We start from the raw sequence: 23,983 nt of genomic DNA, 5'->3' as shown, positions 1-23,983 counted from the left end.
CACTGGGAGCAGTGAGGCTGCTGCCAGACAGGGGACCAAGACCCGCAATGGGAGGGGCTGGGCGGGGGCACAGAGGATGGGCTGAGACTTGCCCCTGTGCCCACCACAGCCTCGTGGCCCACAGTTCCTTTCAAGGTGCACAAATTTGTACACTAGGCCCCTAGTATTAAATAAAGTTATTTCTAACAAAGGAAATCTTAGTTGCAATTCCTAGTGCTCAATGAAAGTGTCATTGACAATCTTGTGTGTTGGGAAAGCTTCTCTGGGCCTGCATGTGAGGGGAAAGCCATTCTAGACAAGAGACCAATTGCTTAGTAACTAACCATAGATCGCTAAGAGTCTACAGCTTCAAACCTCACCTATGATCTTTATTGAAATTAAATTTTTGTGGTCTCTTCTCATACAATCCTTTTCCCAAAACCAATTTGCATAATTTGGTATAATTTGAAATGATTGACACCGATTGCTAATTGTTGGGGTAGAAACTAGACCTCATAGTAGTTAAATCTCCAAGGTAAAGGTTAGAATTTAGTAACTGATAATGTGGGTCAAATTGATATTAGTTTAATAATCTCTAAACTATGCAAGAAAATGTAATTGTCCTACATTACCAGAGTAGCCTTCCACTGCACAGTTTATTCAAATGTATAATCTAAATAATTGAGTACCTCTGCATACAATAGAGCATTTCCTCATATGCAAACACCATTTGATAGACAGTTAAATCCAAACAGATGGATAAAAGATGCCAGAACATAATTGGTTTGCTTTTGATTATTTCATCGATACCAATTTACTTAAAGAGTAAGTGTGGACGAGGTAGGGTTTATTGTCACAGAACATTCGGTTTGACAGAATGGAGTTAAGGGAGTCAGTAATCCTCTTCCAAACTCTACAAATGAATCTGGATGGAAATGAAATCTTGACCAAATGTTTGGCTTTGTCTTCATTATAGAACTAAAATCTATCTTCTTATTACTTAAGATCTTAAGGGTTTCTTGGTTTCACAACAGATACAAATTCTTTTGAATAATGGGAGAACAGCAATTTAAAAATAAATGAAAAGCAATCGATGATTTTTTAAAATCAGCTATACTGCCAAGTCTTGGTTAAATTATAGTATTTTATGTAATCCTGAATGTTTTTTAATATCCTGACTAAAACCTGAAATTTTAGGTAGTATAGAGGTCAGTGAATCATGTGCACACACAAATAACCCCACACACATGTAGGAAAGAAAACAGCATCATCTTATCTTACAAATAAGAAACAGACTCAGGAAAATTACTAACTAGTTCAAAGCTGCATAGTAAGCAAATGGTAAAGCCGGGATTGGAACCTATTTGTCTAATTGTATAGTCAGTCCTCTTTCAAAAACAATACTGCAAGCTCCAAATGTTCTCAAAGTTTCCTGAAATAGCTGTGTCTTATAAATGAACATTTCAGTTAGTTTTATTTTTATTTTTTTCTGCAGCATACCAGCCGAGGGGTTAAATATTACTATTTTTAAAGCTTATATCTATCCGTAAGACTATGCTCTGCCCTCATTTTAAAAAATCAGTAATGTCTGATTATGCTTAATCCCTTCTGGTAGCTAATAAACACAAAGTTAAAAAATTGGAGTATTTACATGTCACTAAATGATTCCTTATATTTATTTGTTTTGCAATAGGTGTTGCTGCATTTAATAATAACAAAACTGTAGGAAGGTAAACATAAGAATTAAAATAATGTTTCGAGTACTGTATTTCAAAAATCTCACTTTCCCTCCCTCTCAACATAATTTTTTTTTCAAAATTGTATAATACAATTGTATTTTACAATTGTAAAATCTTTACATAAATATTCACATCAAGCAGAGACTATTGTCCATGCCAAAACTAGAATCAATGAAGATCCATAGATTGCAAGCAATGCTGACTGAAAAATGCATGTTAAATGCATCTCTTTATTCCTAAAAATTGTTTTTTTTTCATTGAAAAAGTGTTAAAAATTATTTCTAATTTAAAAAGTATTTCCTACTTCGTTTTTTAAGTTATACTACTGCCCTAGCTGGTTTGTCTCAGTGGATAGAGCGTCGCAACCTGGCAGTGGTTCCCAACTGGTTGTCCGCGGACTTGGTGGTCCGTGAGGTCTGAATGGTTGGCGACCGCTGTACTAAAGGGTCCCAGGTTCTACTCTGGCCAAGGGTACATGCCCTAGTTGCGGGCTTGATCCCCCCCAGTAGGGGGCGTGTAGGAGGCAGTCAATCGATCATGGATGTTTCTATCTCTCTCTCTCCCCCTCTGAAATAAATAAATATTTATATAAATATTTAGCTTACTCAGATACACCTGCAATATTTATCTCATTGCAAAAGTAATAATGTTTATTATGTGAAATTTGAAACATACAGAAAAATGAATGGGGAAAAAAAACAACACCACCATATACAGTTGACTCTTGAACAACACAGATTGGCTCTGCGTAGGTCTACTTATACGTGGAATTTTTTCCCCCACTACATACAGTCATTCCTAGGTATCTGTTAGTGTATTATTTACAGATTTGTATCCGCAGATTCAACCCTTTTATGACAGCATCGATGAACCTGGATAGTATGCAGTTTTTCAACTGGGGGGATGGGGGGTTGGCTCATTTACCCCCTTATTGTTCAAGGATCAATTGTATATAAAAATTACCATCCAATGCCTAATTGTATTTTTAAATTCCTCTATTTGCTTGAAAATTTTAACGAACATTTTCTCATGACCATAAATATTTTTGTATAGCATCATTAAATTGTATGTATAGTGTTTATTTGGTTCAAATGTAACTGGTTTAGCCAAACTTTTATTTATAGAGTTCTGATCGTTACATATATACATAATTATATCTTTCAGATAATTTTCTACAAGTGGAATTTTAGATTTAAATGTGAATTAATATTTTATGACATTGTATTCACATTGTCAATTTATCCTCCTTAAGATTGTATGGACTTTTACTCTCAACAAGTATATGAAAAAATTTTCAAACTCTTGTCTACATGGACTCTTATATTTTTATTAGCTCTAACTGATGACATGCTTGTCTCTTGTGCTGAGGTATGAAGACATGGGCATTCAAATTTCACCTGAAAATTGAGGAAAGATGTACTAATATACTTGATAGCCATATAATTCTAAAGATGGTCTTCTCCCTTTTTGATATATAAAGGCTGAAATTATGCATAAGCATACTTTCTATATATTTTTCTAACTATATTACTATGTTAGCCAAAGAACACGAACTTCAGGAACCTGTTTCTCTACTACATTGCTGTGCAATGCTTTGGGTTTTATGTGTATACTTAGAAGATGTGGGTGCCTGCCTATGAGTTTACAAGAACATCTGTGGACATAGTGATATAGTTAAGATAAATAAATGGACATTTTCTAGTTTTAAAGTCTTACTCTTGTAAATGACTGAAAACTACAAGTTAATTACATTTCTAATATTTTACTAGTACACAGAGAACAGACACATTTCTAAGATGTTATTTTCTATTTTTTGCAAGGGTTTTGGGTCTTAGGTCTAACAACAACAAAACTAATCATTTTCAGCTTTGTTTCTAAAGTTTCTTATGAGCAATTTGTAGGGCTTTTTGGTGAAAATGTTCAAGGGGCTTTATTACCATTAATCTTTTTTGAGGGTGTGTATAATTCATCTCACCAGCCATCAGAATTCCCAGAGGGTAAATTACTCTAGAGATCTCTGTGCCCTCACCCTGTATCAAATTGACCTGCTTCTTGTTTGCCATTTTTGTGTACTACATTGCTTATTTAACAAGAAACAGAATGATTGTAATTCTGAGAAGGTCCTTTGATGGTAGTTTTGACACTCTGCCTGAATAATGACCCTCATTATGGTCCCCGTGACAGGCTCTGAAAGTCTTGATTTATGAATATATCACAGCTTCAGCATTAGAGCTCCCCCTACTCACTTACATCTGATATAGACTAAGATATGAACATAATCCTTTGAAATATAGAGAGGCTGAGATAATTGCATGATTGTGACCATTCAAATCATCGCTTTTCCTGATTTAACAAAGCTCTGCCATTTAATTTTGATTGTCTCTGAAGTTATTAGGAACCTTTAAGAAAAAGGTTTATTGTAAGAATGTGTTTCAGAGTAACTGTGCTGGCGACGAAGGTGGAAGTTATTCTTACTTTTCTGTTGCTAAGCCTCAGCTAAATTTCTATTGCAAATACTCATTAATGGTTGATGTGATAATAGACTGTTAGAAGCAAGATTAGCTAAGAGCAAAAAGTCTGTGTCCTTGATAAAACAAATTACAAGACACTCTGTAAACACTTTTTTTGTGCAGAATGTTGTTGATTTATTGTTTCCTCTATAGTGATTATTTAAATAAATGTAGCTAATTTAGTTCATTTGCCAAACTGTATAATTTTGTTCTTTGTGAAGGGGTTATATGTAAAAGCCTCAAGGAATCACATCCCCATTAATCTTTTCACAAGTGCAATAAATAAATAAAGAGACATGGTTTAATTTTGCCAGTTAGAAGATATTTAAATAGCAGTGGTGGTAAACTGATTTTTTTTTTTATTCTACTGTTTGAAAAAGCCATGTAAACGATTTTTTCTTGTTAGTAGTTTAATGAAATACAAGAAAAGCATAGCACAACTGTTTTTATTGAGGCTATAAGCAATGCGTTGTGTGTGTTTTTTTTTTCTGATCATGTACTGTTCTGTACAATGTCCTTTCTGTAAAACAAATTTGCGCATCTCATGCTTTTTCGCTCATAATGCATTTTAAATACCTTCAGTGCCTGTTAAGTATTATGCGGAAATTTTAATTTATGTCAGCAAAAAGCATGAGATATGGTACTGTTCAATATAAACAATAAATTCATGATTGTTTTTCAACACACCCTTACTCATCAAGAATAAGGAGATACAATCTCCCTATGCTTCATTAGAGGTAGAGGAGAACTGAAGATTCGAGGACACCCAGCTGATTCCTTTTGAGACTATCATCAGATGACACGATTAAAAATACATAGATACCGAGGAAAGTGGTTAAAGGTTAATTTTAAATAAAATCTGGTAATGACCTAGAGTACATTTAATAAGTCATTCATTCCATAGCAAAAGCAGTCACTTAGAACATAGTGAGATAATTCTGAAATCTTTCAGCAAAGTGATCAGATTGAATTCTCTTTAGCAATCTGAGCATTTTCAAAAGCTTTTTCACATCCACAAAGCCTTTCTTCTTAATTCACTGACATAATTTTTAGAAAGTCTAGTTCTAAAAGGGAGAATGTTTGCAACCTCTGTAGTGGAGGTGTCATTATGAAAGGGGATCTTTGTGAAAGTTCCATCACCTATTTCATTGTATATGTTTTGTAAAAAATCCGAAAGTGATTTCTTCTTCCTTTGCTTTCCTTCTAAATTAGGCTCATACGGAAGTGTACTGTGGTTATACAAAAGTATAACAAAACCTTCCAGACTTTAATAACTTTACATGACTGATCTGTCCTCTCCAGCAAGGTTAACCGTTTCTCCTAAGAAGTTAAGTGGCATATAAACTATTGTTCACACCATTTGTGCTAGCAGTATAGGATGACCTCAAAACTACAGTGGCAGTAGAAGGTACCTGCATTCATCAACAAAAGGAAAGGGACCACAGGGGCAGGTCTGACTTTAAGTGTATTAGGACTCTATAAGGATAAATGCCTAACCTTACTCCACACCAAAAAGTAATTACAGAGCCATTGTTCCTAGAGTGTTAATAATGTTTTATGGTTCTTTAGAAATATGCGCTATTTAGTTACTGAGTTGACATCTGTACTGTATTATATTTTATACAAAGCACCCAGACTAAAGTGTAGAGCAATCAAATAACAGATAATTTTGCTCTTATAGAAAATCAACAACAGATATAAAATATAGATAAAGGAATCATTTAATTCAGGAGTTAATTTTTATACTTAAATCACCTAATTAACAATAGTCTGAACAGCCAAATTTTAGAGCCTAATTCTTTCAAAAATCGCATGCTCCATTAGAGTGTATTTCTTTCATATGTATTCACATTCTCTTCTATTTGTATTTTTATAGTACATCAATTTGCTCTGTGTACCTCCCTTCCTGCTCTTAAATATTCAACCTCAGTACACATATTTTTAAGCATGTGTCACTAAGAAGGAGAGAAGTAGCAAAATATTTGTGTTTACACACACACACACACACACACACACAAATTCATGTGCATGCACACAAGCATATATATCATTAAGAAGTTAAGACAAATGTTCGTGCCCCCTCCAGTAGCATACACGTGGAAAACTATGAAATGAAAGACATTATTGGGGCAAATCAAGTACACATGTGTACATGCTCTGGTCAGGGGTGATGTTTAGCTTCATAGTCACAAATTTTTGAAGGTTTTCAGAATAATATAAAAGTTGGTTCCTTCCATTAAAATCAAGTCCATATCTTCCCCTCAAAGGAACTGGACTAAACATAGCTAGTCTTCATTCCCCCCTATGAAGAAACAAAGACAGGATTTGGTTGTGGTGTAAGAGATGGTGGTGGGGACAGGGAATCAATAGGGAGAATAACTTGAAGAAAGAAAAATCTAGAGTCGGGGAAACCAGAGAGGAGACAATTGCAAGGTCAGGAAAGAGAAGACCAGGGCAACTTCAAATTCAGGATATTGCCTTTCTTCTGTGGTAATCCATCTACTCCTACAGGTTCCCAAAGTATGGATCTGACTTTGACAGGTCACTATGGATGGATTTTATGATCAGCATGAGATGATCAGATATGCATCATAGTAAAGTCAAAGGGGAGAGTCTGATGGAAAATGAAGCACATCTCATCACTTGCCTTCTTCTACTTCCTCATATTTCACCCATGTTGAACTGTTCTTCTGGTCATATAATTTGAACTACCTGTTTTCTATTTTTGAAAGGACTTCCTTTCCTTTTGCTGTTTGACCTTCTTCTTCTTGTTCTAAAATCTTTCCTCAAGTGCTGTCTGCTCTACTAAGTCTTCCTTGATGCCCATGATATCCCTTCAGGCAGATCTGGGTCCTCCTCTTATTGTGCTGTTGTTGTACCCAGTGCACACTTCTATCATAGTAGATAAATACGCAATTGCCCTTCAGTCAACAGACTGCATAGTAGATGATTAAGAAAACTGGTTAACTGAATGACTGGAGAATAATCTAAGCAAAATAATCACAGATTGGGATCCATACATACAGTGATGAGCATGTATAACTTTTAGTGTGGCTTTTCTGATATCCTGAATTATCTCTTGTTTGGCTTTAACTCTATATTGTTTCAGGTTCGGTCTTGCAAAACTGCCCTTACAAAAAGAATACAAACTTTCAGCTATAAGATGAAGAGCGCAGGCTGACAGCTGTTGCGGGGAGCAGCTGGGAGGAGGTGGAGGAATTGAGAAAAAGAGAGAAGAAAACTCATGAGCACAGACAATAGTGTTGTGATTGCTGGTTGGAGGGGATGTGGTGGATGCAGAGGAGCGTATGAAGGGTAAATAGTGATGGAAGCAGACTTGACTTGGGGTGTTAAGCACACAATACAGTATGTAGATGATGAGTTGTGAAATTGTGTACTTTAAACCTGTATAATTGTGTTAACCAGTGTTACCCCAATAAACTCAGTAATAAAAAAAATGAATAAAATGTGGAGATCTGATGTATAGCATGGTGACCAGAGTTGATAATACTGTATTGCACAACTGAGGTTTGCTGGGAGAATGAACCTTAAGTATCCTCAACGAAGAAAAGAAAAGAGGGATAACTCTTTTTCATAACATGAGGTGGTGGATGTGCTAATTAGCTAGATGGAGTAATCCTTTCATAATCTAAACATACATCAGATCATCACAATGCACACTTTGAAAGCCTTAGAATTTTTTTTGTCAGTTTAGCTGGAAAAAAAAGAACAGTTTTCAAGTGGCAATTTCAATGTAAAATAAACAAAAAAAAACCTAACATTGAAAGAAAATAGTTGACTAACAATAAGACAGACATAAAAAGGATGTGCAGACGTCACCAAGGAGGTGTTGGGGAAGAACCCAGATGGTCGGTCTGCCATGGTGACAAGGACAGGAAAAGGGTGACAGGAGAAATTGTATTAAGCTTCAAAGGATCAAGGTGACTGAACAATCAGAGTGGGGGCCAATGACGATGAGACTACAAGACCAGGAAGATATACAACCAGTAGAGACAACTGTGAAGAGCATACTGATTCTGGGGGAAGCCATGCTGTCATTGTGGTTGTTGTTGTTTTATGATGAAGGAACTGAAAACTTTAAGGAAAATTTTAATGATATGAATGATATTTTCAGCACCAAAATATGGTTTAACCAGAGGAAGAGGAAAGTTGATGGGGGAATAGGACTAAGTCACATAGAGGTACTGGAGAGAGATAAAGTGAAAATCAGTACGGGTAGGAATATGACTTGAGATGTGGCAGATATATTCTCAGGATAAATGGTAAAGGAGAGGGGAGGTGGTCTTGTGGGTTTTGTATTTAAAGACAGAGATCAGAAATTCTATAATTGAAGAAATGTCTAGAACCAATGAACTCCCAGGTTCAAATCAATATTTTGGCTGCTAAAACTTTATAGCACTGGGTACTGTTCTTTTATTGCAGAGCCCAGGTTTTTCTGAAGTGGGAAGTGAACACGGAGAAATATGTGGAGATTTAAATTTAAAAAAATAGTTTAGCCCCAGAAGGTGTAGCTCAGTGGATGGAGTGCAACTTGGACCTCAGTTGTAGGCTCAATCCCTGGCCCTGGTCAAGGACTGGGCAGGAGGCAACCAATAGATGTGTCTCTCTCACATCGATGTTTCTCTCTCTCCTTCTCCTCTTCTCTTCCACTCTCTCTAAAAATCAATGGAAAAATAGCCTGTGGTGAGGATTGACCAAAATGAAGAGAAAAATAGTTTAACTGAACTTTAAAAAGACTTTTCAAATATAATAATTAACAGATGGCTAAATGATAGTCACATAGGAGTTTAATTGATTAAATTATCCATCCAGATTTTAGCTGAAACCTAATTGCAAATGGAAATAAAATGCTTATTCCCCTTCTAATCACTATACCACATGATTTTAGAGCCTAGCTAAGTTTTTCTCATAAATTTTGTAACAATTGCAGAAAAATGAAAAACCATCTTTTTGCAACTTCTCTTTTTTGCAATGCCATTGATGGAACACCTCAGTGACCTATCATTTCACACTCTCATCTTTCATTTATGTTAAAGGGAAATTTACCTTCCATCCCTTGAAGGAGACTTGGTTGCCAGAAATCATGAACTAAATCTGGAATTTTTTTCTACCGTCAGTAAGTGAGTTCTCCGCTCCTGCTATCATCTGCACCTTGGATAACTGGCTCTGTTACCCTTAGTGCTAACTTTGCTGATGGTGGAGGAACTGCCCCTAGGGCTGCTGTAGGGTCAGCTGGCTGATGGCCTGTCTTTTCCTCCCAGGTGTTATTGATGAAGAATAACTCTCAACTTCGTGTGATGAAAGAGCCAGAGCTGAGATCACTGAATTTTCATACTTCATTCCTGGAACCCACATAAACTGTTAAAATAAATTCCACAGCCATCATTTAAAAAGGGGAAGATCTTTTAAATGCTTTTTTTCCTTTCCCCCCAACAATGGAATATAAATGTATGTTTTATTAAAAGATTATTTAGAAACACTTTACATTACACAATGTAGTACATTATTTTCCTACTCTTTCTTAGTGTAACTTTTCCCCATGTAGACATTAATGTTATTGATAGCAGCTCTAAAGCCTTTAAAATAAAAAGAAATTAAACAGTGGAAAAAAAAAGATTAGCCATTTACTGCAGATTTCTAGCTTATCATTCACGTAATTACAATAATGGTTGCTGATGGAAACTCTACTTGCGTGAGCTATTTTATTCTTATTATTTACTATTATTAATGTTGCCATTATTATCTCCTTACCCTTCAGTTCACAGGATGTATTTTCTCAGTGAATTTTAATCCCAGTATCTTGCTATTTTACTGTACATAATCCTATCAAAGACTGTCCTTCATGCAACATTTTCAGTGATATATCATCACAGAGATTGTTAATGAGTGAGCTTCATGTCTCACTAATACTGTTTTAGATACTATTTTTATTAATTTCCCATGTTGTAATTCTTCATATGCTACCTGTGTCTATCTTCTATTAAAGCGTGTTTTTAATTTTTACATGGGATTTTAAAGGAAAACATTAACTTTATGTCTTCAAAAATGAATTTACCTTACAGATTCTCAATGATTACATTATCATAATGTCCATGCTTTGTTCTCTTATACTTGTAACAAGTTAATTTGCACAATTTTCCTTTACTTTGAATTCCAATTTTATGTTAACAATCAAAATTAAAACAGTAACACTATGATCTTTTTGACATCCAACTGAGGTAAGAAATAACTTGAAAAACAAACCAATTGCACTTTGTCCTTTGACTAAGATTCAGACACTATAGTCAAATAAGAAAAATAATTATGTTGACATTTGTACATACTATCTTTAAGCAGTATTACTTGAAAGTAAAAACTGTCATCATACAGATGTTACTGTGCCTCTTGGAAATAATTCATTTCTTTGAAATGCCTTATTTATTTTATGTTAAAGGGATTAAGAATGTGAGCAACAAGAATGCTTTTTGTTTAGCTTTGTTATTATCTTTTTTTCATTGCCAGATAATCCAGACTACATGTTATTGCTACACAAAATAATTCTTGCTGAAATTTTTACTTTTGGGTTTTTTTTTCCCCTTGCACTGGAAATTTGATAGAAGGTTTACAGAGAGAATGTAGATAAAATAAGCATAAATTGTAGCTACATTCCTTTGTAATTACATTAAAACATTCTGACAATATAAAATTAGTGGCCAATATTAAAATGTTCTTAAAATGATGCTACACGTAGAACATGTAAATAAGCTTAGAACCCTTTGAAGGAAGATTAAATGTACATGTGATATTCTGTAGCTTAGATTAATAGTTAGGGAGAAATGTATTATTATGGTAATATAAACATAACATATTTAGCATATAGTTGTAACATTCTGCATAAACAAAACACATCCCTATTACTAGTTGTGTTGATATGCCTCATTAATCTTTTCAGTGCATGTTTGTTTTTCTATACAGCTCCAAATTTGCACGCATATACAAAATACATATATACTAGGCTAACTGGACCAGTAGTAATTAAGAACTGATAGAAAAAAGAAAGAAGGAAGAAAGGAAGGAAGGAAAACAGGAAGGAAGAAAGAAAGGAGAGGAAGGGCTTTATTAAATCTAAATACTTTAGACTATTGGTTAGTCTAAAATGAAAAACCAAAATACTAGAAAAGTTAGCATTATAAGTCTGCATTTCTAGTATATGCAACACAGTTAAGACAATCTTTTATCCAAGAAATATTTGATACCTCCACTTCCACAATTGTAGTGGCACTAAGAAAAAAATAGCTAACGTTTAGTGAAGATTGTTATATTTCCACTAGAGGCCCGGTGCATGAAAACTCATGCACTGGAGTGGGGGTCCCTCAACCCGGCCTGCCCTCTCTCACAGTCCGGGAGCCCTCAGGGGCGGGAGGCGACTCGGCGATCAGGGGAAGGGGATGACCCAATCACACCTCTGCTGCTGCCACTGCCAGCAGCGCAAGTCCTGGCCAGCCCTGGTTACCTGCACCTCGGGCTGGTCCTGGGCGGCTGGGGGCTGAGGGGACTGGGGGTCTCTGGAGGCAGGTGCGTGGAGTGGCTGGGCCCAACTGGGAGCAGACCTGGTCTTGTCACACACCTGCCACCCCAGCAGGGCTGAGTGGACTGGCTGCCACCATATGTGGCTGTGGGTCCTGCCATCTTTGAGGGCAGGGCAGTCAATTAACATGTTCTCTCCTTATTGGCTGTGGGCACTGCCATCTTTGAGGGTGGAACATTCAATTAGCATATCCCCTCCTTATTGGTTGTAGGTGCCACTGTCTTTGAGGGCAGGGCAATCAATTAGCATACCCCCTCCTTATTTGTTGTAGGTGCTGCCATCTTTGAGGGTGGAGTAGTCAATTAGCATATTCCCTCCTTATTGGCTGTGGTCACTGCCATGTCTGAGACAGTGTGAGGGCCAATTAGCATATTTCCTCTTTATTATATAGGATATTCTTTTTTATTGTTTATAGGTATTATCTCATTTAACCTTCAGAATAATCTTACATGTTAAATAATGTTACTACTTTGCAAAAGGTCACACAATCATTATGTATAGGAGTTTGGATGGTTATAATTTGGTTCACAAGTGAAACTGAACCATAGTACTAAACTGATCTATTCACCTTCTTTATGGCCTATGACTCACAGAGGCAAATTCTATCGAAAGCTCTGTTATCTGGCCTGATTGGTTTGGTTCAGCGGATAGAGCATCGGCCTGCAGACTCAAGGGTCCCAGGTTCAATTTTGATCAAGGGCATGTACCTTGGTTGCGGGCACATCCCCAGTGGGGAGCGTGCAGGGGGAAGCTGATCAATGTTTCTCTCTCATCGATGTTTCTAACTCTCTATCCCTCTCCCTTCCCCTCTGTAAAAAATCAATAAAATATATATATTTTTTAAAAAGAAGCTCTGTTATCTATATACTAGAGGCCTGGTGCACAAAATTCCTGTACAGGGGAGGGGGAGGCCCTCATCCTGGCCTGCACCCTCTTCAATCCAGGACCCCTCAGGGAATGTCCTACTGCTTTTCCCTGCTGGCCTGATCACCCCTGACTGCTCTCTCCTGCCTGCCTGATTGCCCCTAACCATTCTGCCTGCATGCCTGATGCCCCTAACTGCTCCCCTGCCTGCCTGATCACACCTAACTGCCTCTGCCTGCTGGCCTGATCTCTCCTAACTGTTCTCCCCTGCCTGCATGATTGCCCCTAACTGCCTCTGCCTCAGCCCTCGTAACCATGGCTTTGTCCAGAAGGATGTCCGGAAGACATCAGGTCTATCCAGCCCAATTAGCATATTACCCTTTTATTAGTATAGATATATATCCCCTCTGTGTGTCAATGACAGGGGAAAAAAAATCCCTTTAAGCAGTTTGATAAGTCCTTGAATTCTGAATTCAAATTTTAAATGTTCAAAACTCATTTGTTAAAAAAAAAAATAGCCTAATATCTCACTGAAAAGTTCATGAATAAAGTGTGCTTTCATATTTTTGTAACCTATTTTAAAGACTAGTATAAACTTTTATAATTTTTTAAAATAATTGTCTAAACCGGGTAGCTCAGTTGGTTGGAGCATAGTTGCATAGTCCTATACACCAAAAGGTTGTGAGTTTAACTCCTGGTCAGAGCACACACCTAGGTTGCTGGTTCCATCCCCCGTTCGGGTGCATACTGGAGGCAACCAATTGATGTCTCTCTCTTGCATTGATGCTTCTCTCTCTAAAAAATCAATAGAAACATATCCTCAGGGTGGCAAAGGGAGGGAAAATGGGGGATATCTATCAGGCTGTCAACAATAATAAGAAAACAACAACAACATATCCTCCAGTGAGGATTAAAAAAGAAAAAAATTGTCTAAGTTATAAAGTCAAATGTAATAACATAACATGCTCTAAAGTTATATAATAACGTGCAATATCAAATAGAAGATTATTAAAATCTTAAAGAACATGTGTCTCATTCTCAACAAATAATGTTTGGAAAACAAGTTGATAGTATCTTTTTTAAGCACAGATACATTATAAGATATTTATATTTTCATTTATCACCAGTGATAATGTTTCATATACAGAAATCCCCACATATCTGCAGTTTCATTTTCCATGGGTGATTTCAGTTACTCATGATCAACTGTGGTACAAAAATATTAAATAAAAAATTGCATAAATAAAAATGTCATCAGTTTTGAATTGTGCATCATTCTGAGTATTGTGATAAAATCTCATGGCATCCTTTCTTGTCCTGCTTAGGAGATGACTCATCCTTTTGTTTGGTGTCTCCACAAACATATACTCTTCCACCTTAGTCACTTAGTATCTGTCGTGGTGATTAGATCAACACCTGTGGTATCTCAGTGCTAGTGTTCAAGTGACCTTCGTTTTACTTAATAATGGCCCCAAAGTGCAAGAGTAGTGATGTTGGCTTCGGAAATCTCAAAGAGAAGCCATAAACTGCTTCCCACAAGGGAAAAGATACATGTGCATTAAAAAAACAGTATATATATATATATATATACATACTAGAGCCCGGTGCACAAAATTTGTGCACTCGGGGGGGTGGGGTCCCTCAGCCTGGCTTGTGGCCTCTTGCAGTCTGGGCCCCCTTGGGAGATAATGACCTGCTGGCTTAGCCTGCTCACGGGTGGCAGAGAGCAGGCCCAATCCCTACGGCAGCCCCTGGGTCAGGCTCAGAGCAGGGCCGATTGGGGAGTTGGGGCGCTGCCCCTGTCATGCACAGAGCAGGGCAGATCGGGAGGTTGCGATGCCACCCTCAGTCACCCTCAGTGTAGGGCTGATCGGGGGATTGGGGCACCGCCCCCTGTCATACTCAAGGCAGGGTCGATGGGATGGTTGCGGTGCCATCCCGTCACGAACAGAGCAGGGTGGATAGGGAGGTTGTGGCCGCGCCCCCTGTCATACACAGAGCTGCAGAGTGATCAGGGGGTTGGGGAGCTACCCCCTATCAGGCACAGAGCAGGGCGAATAGGGAGGTTGTGGCCCCGCCCCCTGTCACACACAGAGATGCAGGGTGATCAGGGGGTTTGGGCGCGGCCCCCTGTCACTCTGATCCTGGTGCCGGGAGGCCTCGCGGCTCCGCTGATCCCAGTGCTGGGAGGCATATTACCCTTTTAATATATAGGATAGAGGCTTGGTGCACAAGTGGGGTTGGCTGGTTTGCCTTGAGGGTGTTCTGGACAGGGTGGGGGTCCCACTTGGGTGCCTGGCCAACCTGGGTGAGGGGCTGATGGTTGTTTGCAGCTGGTCACACACCCTTCCGGGTGGGGGTCCCCCCTGGGGTGCCTGGCCAGTCTGGGTAAGGGGCTGAGGGCTGTTTTCAGGATGGCCATGCCCCCCAGAAGGAACCTGCACACCCATGGGGGCATGGCCAGCCTGGGAGAAGGACTGAGTGTAGTTTGTAGGCCCCTCCCTCTGTGGCCAGCCTGGGCAACCCAAGCCTCCAGCAGCTCAGGCCAACTCTGTGGCCACCGCCCACAGGCCCCTCCTTCAGCAGCCAGAATCCCCCGTAACTGAAGCAAGCAAGCCTCATGTTCACTTTAAGCTGCCTGGCTGCCGGCCGCCATCTTGGCTGGCAGTTAATTTGCATAATGCCCTGATTAACCAATGGAAAGAGTAGCAGAGGTACAACTAATTACCATGTTTCTCTTTTATTAGAAAGGATATACTACATACTATGACATACTATCTGTGGTTTCAGGAAACTACTGGGGAGGAGGTGTCTCAGAACCTATCCTCTATGAATAAGGAGTGGACTATATATTGTAGTTTCATAGGCATCTTGTCTTTTAAGTGTCAACATTAAAAAAATGTCAGCGCTAACAGAAATTAAAATTTTAAAGCATTCAGGGAAGCCTCAACCTCTGGATCAGCTAGAATCCTGCCATACAACAAATGGACAATCCTGGCACACTGAAACGGACAATTTGAAAAGTGCTAAATAAAGGGTTCCGTGTTTAGGAAAAACAAGAAATGCTGTAGAACTTGCCTTGGGCTAGAAATCTTGGGAGCCACTAATTAGAGGCTTTTAGAGAGAAAAGAGCAGTGAGCAGTGTGCTTAAAGCCTGGAGAGACTGCTCTATAGGAAGAGTCATCTGACAGGCGTTAGGACAGTTGTGAAAGAACATAGTCAACAACAGTGATTGCAGGAGGGATTTTGGAGAAGATATCCCAACCTCAACCTCTTTTTCTCTAATTGCCTCTGCCGGTTTTGTGTAGGCTGAACACAGCCAAAAGCTAGAGGGTAAGAGTGACTATGCAAGTGGTATTCACAAGTCATCCAGCAGGGCACAGGGCTGGGTATAGAAAGGGGAAGAATACACCTAAAGAGGCAAACAAAAGACACAGATTTCTTAAAATGATCTACGAGATATGTATATCTCGTAGATCATTTTAAGAAATTTCAAGTTAATAAGCTTGCCTTGTTCAGGAAAAGTCATTTATTATAATAACATATTTTGAAATCTGGCCTGTTGACAGCAATTTCCAATATAAAACGCCCACCATAAATACGATTGTTTTCCACAACTCACTCATGTACATTTAGAGTGCTGTCATTAAGTGTTTCTAACTGGTTGTTTTGCTTAACAAATCAGAAAGGCTGCTTTAGGCTAACTGGAGGTTATATAATCACAATAAACCTGGACATGAAAATCAATAAAAACATTGAAACCTCTGATGTTGGAGAAGTGCCTTACAGAAAAGATCAAATGCTGAGAATTGAATCTCACATGCACTATTGCACATTAACACTGCACGTGAAGGCTTGTTGACACTCTTCTGCTTCTATATCAAGGCAGCTGCAATACAATTTGAAAAACAGGCAACTATTTAAAGGATTCCCAGGCTCATTAGTGAGGTCTTGTAGACTGTGGGGGACGCCCTGCTGCGGGACAGGTTTCCTTATTCCCTGGAGTCATCACTAGCATTAGTTCTGGAACTCACTGCACAGTGAACCAGCAGTAACAAGGTGAATCCAGAAATACACACTTCCATATTAAGTAGGAATTGCATCAAAAATAAATAAATGAGTGAGAATATACAGGAATGACTAGTGAACCAGCAGTAACAAGGTGAATCCAGAAACATACACTTCCATATTAAGTAGGAATTGCATAAAAAAAAATAAATGAGTGAGAATATACAGGAATGATGGATAAGAAATAAGAGAGACATTTGTTGAGTTATTGCAAAGAAACTCCTTCATTTCTTATCCTCTCAGATGGCTCTTGTCCTGTGAGGATACCTCAGTCTTTCAAAGTCCTGTTCCCACCTGACCAGCCTACCAGTTTCTAGTAAATTCATGTTCTGATATTTCCATTTCCTTTCTGTGAGTTTTTCTCTTGTCTCCCCCAAATACCTTTTATGCTTATTTTCAGTTTTCATTAATCTGACAGAACACTCTAAACAGTAGCAGCAGCTATATCAATTTCTTTTATTCTTTTTTAAAAATATTTTTATTGTTGACAGTATTACAAATGTCCCTCATTTTCCACCCTTTACCTCCCCTCTCCCTGACCTTCGCACCACCCCAGGCCTTCACTACAGCATTGTCTGTGTCCATGGACTAGGCATATAAACATGTAAATTCTTTGTGTAATCTCTTCCCATTCCCCATATCCTTGCCTTCCCTCTGAGACTCCCCAGTCTGTTCCACGCATCCATGTGTCTGGACCTATTTTGTTTATCAATTTATTTTGTTCATTAGATTCCACATATAAGTGAGATCATGTGATATTTGTCTTTCTCTGACTGGCTTATTTTATTTAGAATAATAACCTCCTGGTCCCTAACTTTTTAAAAATAATAAAAATAAAGCCCTAACCAGTTTTGCTCAATGGATAGAGCATCAGCCTGTGGACTGAAAGGTCCCAGGTTCGATTCCAGTCAAGGGCATGCATGTACCTTGGTTGCAGCACATCCCCAGTGGGGGGTGTGCAGGAGGCAGTTGATAGATGCTCCTCTCATCTATGTTTCAAACTCTATCTTTCTCCCATTCCCTTTCTCTCTATAAAAAATCAATAAAATATATTTTAAAAATAAAAACACCATACAAATAATTCATGTATTTTTATTTTGCGTAAGCCCTGGCCGGTTTGGCTTAATGGGCAGAGGGTGGGCCCTCAGACTGAAGGACCCAGGTTTGATTCTGGTCAAGGGCATGCAGGCTCGATCCAGGTGCTGGTCCTGGACATGAGGGAGGCAATCAACCAATGTGCTTCTCTCACACCCACACTTCTCTTTCTCTCTGTCTCTCAGCCTCCCTTCCACTCTCTAAAAAATCAATGGAAAAATATCCTCAGGTGAGGATTAACAAAAACAAAACAAAACAAAACAAAAAAGTCAATCAATATGGTGGTTACCAGAGGGAAGGGGTGTGTGTTTGGGGGGGTGTAATAAGGATAAAGGGGGTCAGATATGTGGTAATGGAAGATTTGACTTTGGGTGGTGGGCACACAATGCAATATACAGATGATGAATTCTATATAATTTTATTAATCAATGTCACCCTAATAAATTTAATGAAAAAAAAGTCTATGCTACCCAAAGCATTCTGTAGATTTAATGCAATCTCTATATAAATTTCAGTTGGAATTTTTTACAGAAATAGAAAAAGTTATCACAAAATTTGTACAGAATTACAATAAAGAAAAGAAAATGCATCAATAAGAATAAACAAAGACCAAATAATGTCACTATATTTTAATCAGGTTTAGCCAATACATTAAAACATTCGTCAGTCTTGGACTGCAGTTTTTTCCCCTTAACACATTTTATCAGGTACAGGAAGATTTTTTAAAGCTGATATGCCAGTAGAAGGACATTGAAAATTGTATACGAAGATAAAAAAAGTTAGACCACCTATAAGTATACAACCTAAATATTTCTTTGTTAATTGAAATTGGTACTAACACTGGTACAAATGCTTAAAGTGATTTTAAATATTTACAAAATAACTAATAATTTAGCTTTTATGTAAAATGGAGACCTGGAAATAAGGTTAAAGTCAGTCACTTATTTTATTTACAAAAGTACTTTGTGTGTAAATCAATAAGGTGGTTACCAGAGATAAAACCCGGAGATATACACAATCAACAATTCATGCAAATATGTGAACTCCAGCATTTCAAAAGTTTTAACAGTCCAATTCTGTTTCCATAACTCTTCAGTGATAACAACAAATGTTTCACACTGGCCACGTCATTGGCTAAAACCATCAGTTAAAAACTAACCATGGAGAACTTATTTTGGAAAAGTGGATCATTTTCTAATAAAATTCAAATGGTTATAAAAAAAATATTTTGAAGACACTCCTATTTACATGTGCCGTGTTTTACTTCTTCAACAGGATAGAAGAAATGATTTAAAGATATTACTGGAATAGTTGAAAGAGATACAGTAACATGGTTGAATCTAATTTAATTTGAGGACTCCTTTTTTCTCTTGGTGGACAAATCCTGGCAATTTTCTTCAGAATAGAGCTTTTTAAGTGGGTGCAATGGAGAATGGAGATTAAAGGAATTATTATCAGTAATTCGTATCTTTAATTTTATAATTGTGGTGTAATTGAGCACCTTTGAACATTTTTACCAATGTCTCAGAGTTCATAATATGACTGCCACCTGTCACTAGATAATTATTTGAGGCCAATTTTACACCGCAAGCAACCTCATTCTGACTTATTCTGAGTTTTGAAACAAGAATATTCAATTGTTCTCTGATGCCACTTTATCAATATTTTGCCATTTATAACTATAAGGAAGAAAGATCATGTTCTCATAAATCGAGTGGTTAGATATAAAACTAACATGTTCATTTAACTTATAGTTATTTTAAAGAAATGATTATGAATTCATGCAGCCATCTTTTCTTTCATATTTCAAACAAGAAAACAGCTTCAATACAGAAAATGAACTCTTAGTAGTTTCTTCAATGCCTGGCCTAGGTTTGATACATTGAAAAATAGCATTTATTTAATTACTAAATTTCTACTGTGTCATTGATGGTTATTTTCCAAATTTTTAGGACTAACACACACAAAAAATATATTATCTATTTTGACTGAGTCAAAGTACAAAGTTTTGGAGATGGAGAAGTTTACAGCATCTCTTAGAATCCTAGATCTTCACACATAAAAATAGAGGGTAGGGTATTGCTCTAAATTCAGCACCCATGCTCTCACCATATCACCACACATCACACTTCCCTTATGGGAACTAGGGATTATGATGCAAAGAATATTAGCTTACTCAAGGCAGGTTTTATAGAAACCTGATATGGGTGTCCAACTGATCATTAAAACCCAAAGCCAAGTAAGTTTCGCATGATTCAAGATAATGGCAAAAAATGAAAAAAATTGTTACTCTATTATCAAAATTCTCTCACATTTTTCCATTTGCTTCCATTTCTTCACACACCCATATGCATGTAAAATAAATAAATAAACACCGTGAAAAAAATTGTTACTCTATTATCAAAATTCTATCTCACATTTTTCCTTTTGCTTCTATTTCTTCACACATCCATATGCATGTAAAATAAATAAATAAACACTGGCCATTTAAAAAATTTCTAAAACATGACATTTTCAGAGATGAAATCAAAGAAATTGAAAATTAATAGTGAGCTATTCATTTCTTCATCCCTGAGGGGGCCTCCTTTCAGTTTGAGGAAAATAGGTTGAGTTTTCCTTTATATAATATAAATAACATTGGAGCGAGATTGCATCTGTCATAGATGAAAATACCATATTTATGTCTTCCTATAATCCATTCATTGCTTTATGGACCCAGAATCCTCCAGGGAATGTTACAAATCCACATAATGTCCCTGAGTGCTACATTTTGCACTGGGATCTATGATTTAGCTGACAGATGTGAATAAACACTTGGAGCCACGGAGCTCTCTGCTAACTGCACATGTCTGCAGACTGAAGAGCACAAAACTCCTTGAAAGTCCCATTAGCTTTTCCTTAACATCCTCTTCTATGATTTCTTCTTTGCTGCTGTGGAAATAATCTTCAGCCAATGAAACTTTAAAAGGTATGTTGTGTGGCATTTTTTTCTTTATCCATCAATGTTTAATACAGCAACTAAAATGAAAATGTTATACTTTTTACAGAGAACCAAACCCCTCGGATGCTAAAATTTTGAGACATACTCTCTAACCATGAAAAGGAAATTCCAATATTTCTCTGATATATTTTTGGAGAGGAACTGACTCACTAATAACAAGCTCTCCCCTTTCCCACATGTATTTTATCTATTTATTAATTAATTAATTTATTTATTATTTATTTATTCATTTACCTTTTTTGAATCCTCACCCGAGGATATATTTTCCATTGATTTTTAGAGAGAGTGGAAGGGAGGAAGGAAGAGGAAAGAGAGAAAAACATGAACCTGAGAGAGACACAAGGACTGGTTGCCTCCTGTATGCCCCTGACCAAAGGCTGGGCTCGAACCTGCAACCACGGTATGTGAACTTGATCAGGAACCAAACCCTTGTTGACCCTTTGGTCTGTGGACCCATGCTCTAACCACTGAGGAAAACTTGCCATGAGCCAAACCAGCCAGGGTGTATGAGTTCTTTAAATACCAGTCTACCTCTCATCCCTTTTTTGATTTAAGTGGAACCTGAGCTTTCCTGAAGGTCATTGCCTCCCTGGTAGTGCTCTCCAAATCATAGCACCTCTTTTTTTATGCCAAACACATAATAAAGACATGATGCTTTTGGCATCTCCATTTAATTTTCTATCTTTTTTTTTTAAGTAAGTGACATTCTTCTGTACATTTTTCCATCATTCGAATCTACTAACTTGTTCACATTCACCCAGGGTTTTAAGGCCTGTTTTATTATTTTCCCACAACAAAATCCCATCTTCCTAAGGAGAGCATCCTTCATCCATCTAGAAAATATTTTTGATACCTAAGCCTCACACTTTTTTGACTTTCTCAGTAATAATGACCTGCACCTTCACTCGAATGCTATCCCCTGTCTTGGAGGGTCTTGTCATCCCTAGCATTTCTCTGTCACTGAATAAACTGCTCATTTTTTTCAGCGTTTATTCAGAATAGTGATAGTCGCATTGTATTTAACAGGTGTTGTTTATTGCGGAATTTTACTCATGGAAGAATAGTATATATTGAAGGTGAACAATCAGGCCTGGGTTATTGCATTTACTTGTTTTTGCAGCTTCTCAACACTTTTTAAATAAATTTTCATTTTGAAAAAAATTGAACCCCTAGTTATGTTACAAGAATAGTACAAAATTTTTCTCACGTATTTTCTTTGTCTGAATGATTTGAATATAAATCTCAGGAATTGCAGCCATTTTCCTCTAACAACATTATTCTGCATCTCCTAAAAGCAAAGGTGATCTTTTATATGATCACAATGATCAAATGTAATAAATTTAACATTGAGAAAACATAACTACCTAATATATTCCATATTTAAATTTGTCTAATGGTTCAAATTCTATTCTTCATAGCAATATTTTTTCTTATTTGAAGTCCAATTTATGATTACACATTGCTTTTAGTTGCTATGCTTCTAAAATATCCTTCTATTTTGGGCTACATTGTGTCACCCCAAAATTGATTTATTGAGTTCCTCACTCCCAGTGCCTTAGGATATGGCTGTTTTTGGAGATGAGGTTTGTTAAGTTAAAATGAGGTCATAAGCATGGGCCCTGATCTAATATGTCTGGCTTCCTTGAAAGAAGAGTTGAGTAGGAAGCAGACACGCACAGAGGGAGGAACATGCGAAGACAAAGGAAGAGGCCATCTGTAACTCTGCGAGAAGCCCCCCGGGGAAACCGACCCTGACCACACCTGGGCTGGGACTTCTAGTCCCCGGAATTGAAATTTTATTTGTGGAAGAAAGAAAATAACTTTTCACTGTTTAAGCCACTCAGCCTAAGGTACTCACAACTGTAGCAAACTAATGCTGCATCTTGTATGTTGGAGAAATACCCACATACTATTTCCTCAAAAAAGAAAGTGAGATTCGATTCCTCACTATCCCCTGTGGCCGGAATGTAAGCTCATCCCAAAGCTCCATCAATTGTCTGAGCCGGAATGAGATTTTGGTTTGAGAGGGAGCCATGTGAGGATACAGTACTAATGTACTCAAGAGTCCATCCTGCGCCCTGACCGCTTTGGCTCAGTGGATAGAGCGTCGGCCTGCAGACTGAAGGGTCCCAGGTTCAATTCTGGTCAAGGGCATGTACCTTGGTTGCGGGCACCCCCCCAGTGGGGAGTGTGCAGGAGGCAGCTGATGGATGTTTCTAACTCTCTATCCCTCTTCCTTCTTCTCTGTAAAAAAATCAATAAAATATATTTAAAAAAATAGAGTCCATCCTGCAATGCGAATGGTGGTGGAGGCATTTGGCTTTCCCAGGCAGAAGTGGTTCTCAGGGCAGCCAGACACAGCAAAGCTCAGGCAACAGTTGAATCTATAGCAAAGCCAAATATGTGGGCATCAGCAAGGCAAGACGTGGATTCGAGAGGTCAGTGGCAGTGACGATACGAGTCTTCATATTAGGACAGCTCTGCAGTGGACGCATGCTCCTGGAAGCTCAATTTTGAGCTTTGTTCTTAAGCCGTGTTCTTTGATGAACAAATAAATCCGTGAGCTCCTGATTTCTACTTAATAAATTTCTCTGGTGAACTCGCCAGCAACTCCTTCCTTTGCTGGAAATGAAGAACTCTGAATAAAATCAAGTCAGCCTGCTTCCAAAACTTTATCAATTCTGTGTGGCCTAGGAGCAGGAAAAGAGAAGGCAGATGATTAGGATGATTTACATAATTCAATATGTTAATGAATCATTCTTATCTAGGTAGCAAAGCAAAGCTCAGAAAATCTACCTGGCAAAATATCCTAGCAACAATTTTACAATTTTAACTATTAAATTTGCTAAACCTAACAATAACTGTAATTAAGAAAATGTCTTCACCTTTAATCTTAGCACCATAGCATAGTATTTTATTGATGTCTGTATTTCTTTCTGCTTTTTAATCTTATATATTATACTAGAGGCCCAGTGCACAAAATTTGTGCACTCGGGGGGGAGGGCGTCCCTCAGCCCGGCCTGTGCCCTCTCGCAGTCTGGGACCCCTCGGGAGATAACGACCTGCTGGCTTAGGCCTGCTCCTGGGTGGCAGAGGGCAGGCCCAATCCCTAGGTGCAGCCCCTGGTCAGGCTCAGAGC

This window comes from Myotis davidii, unplaced genomic scaffold, assembly GCF_000327345.1.
Source record: "Myotis davidii unplaced genomic scaffold, ASM32734v1 scaffold636, whole genome shotgun sequence".
Lineage (NCBI taxonomy): Eukaryota > Metazoa > Chordata > Mammalia > Chiroptera > Vespertilionidae > Myotis > Myotis davidii.
This window is presented reverse-complemented; position numbering follows the sequence as displayed.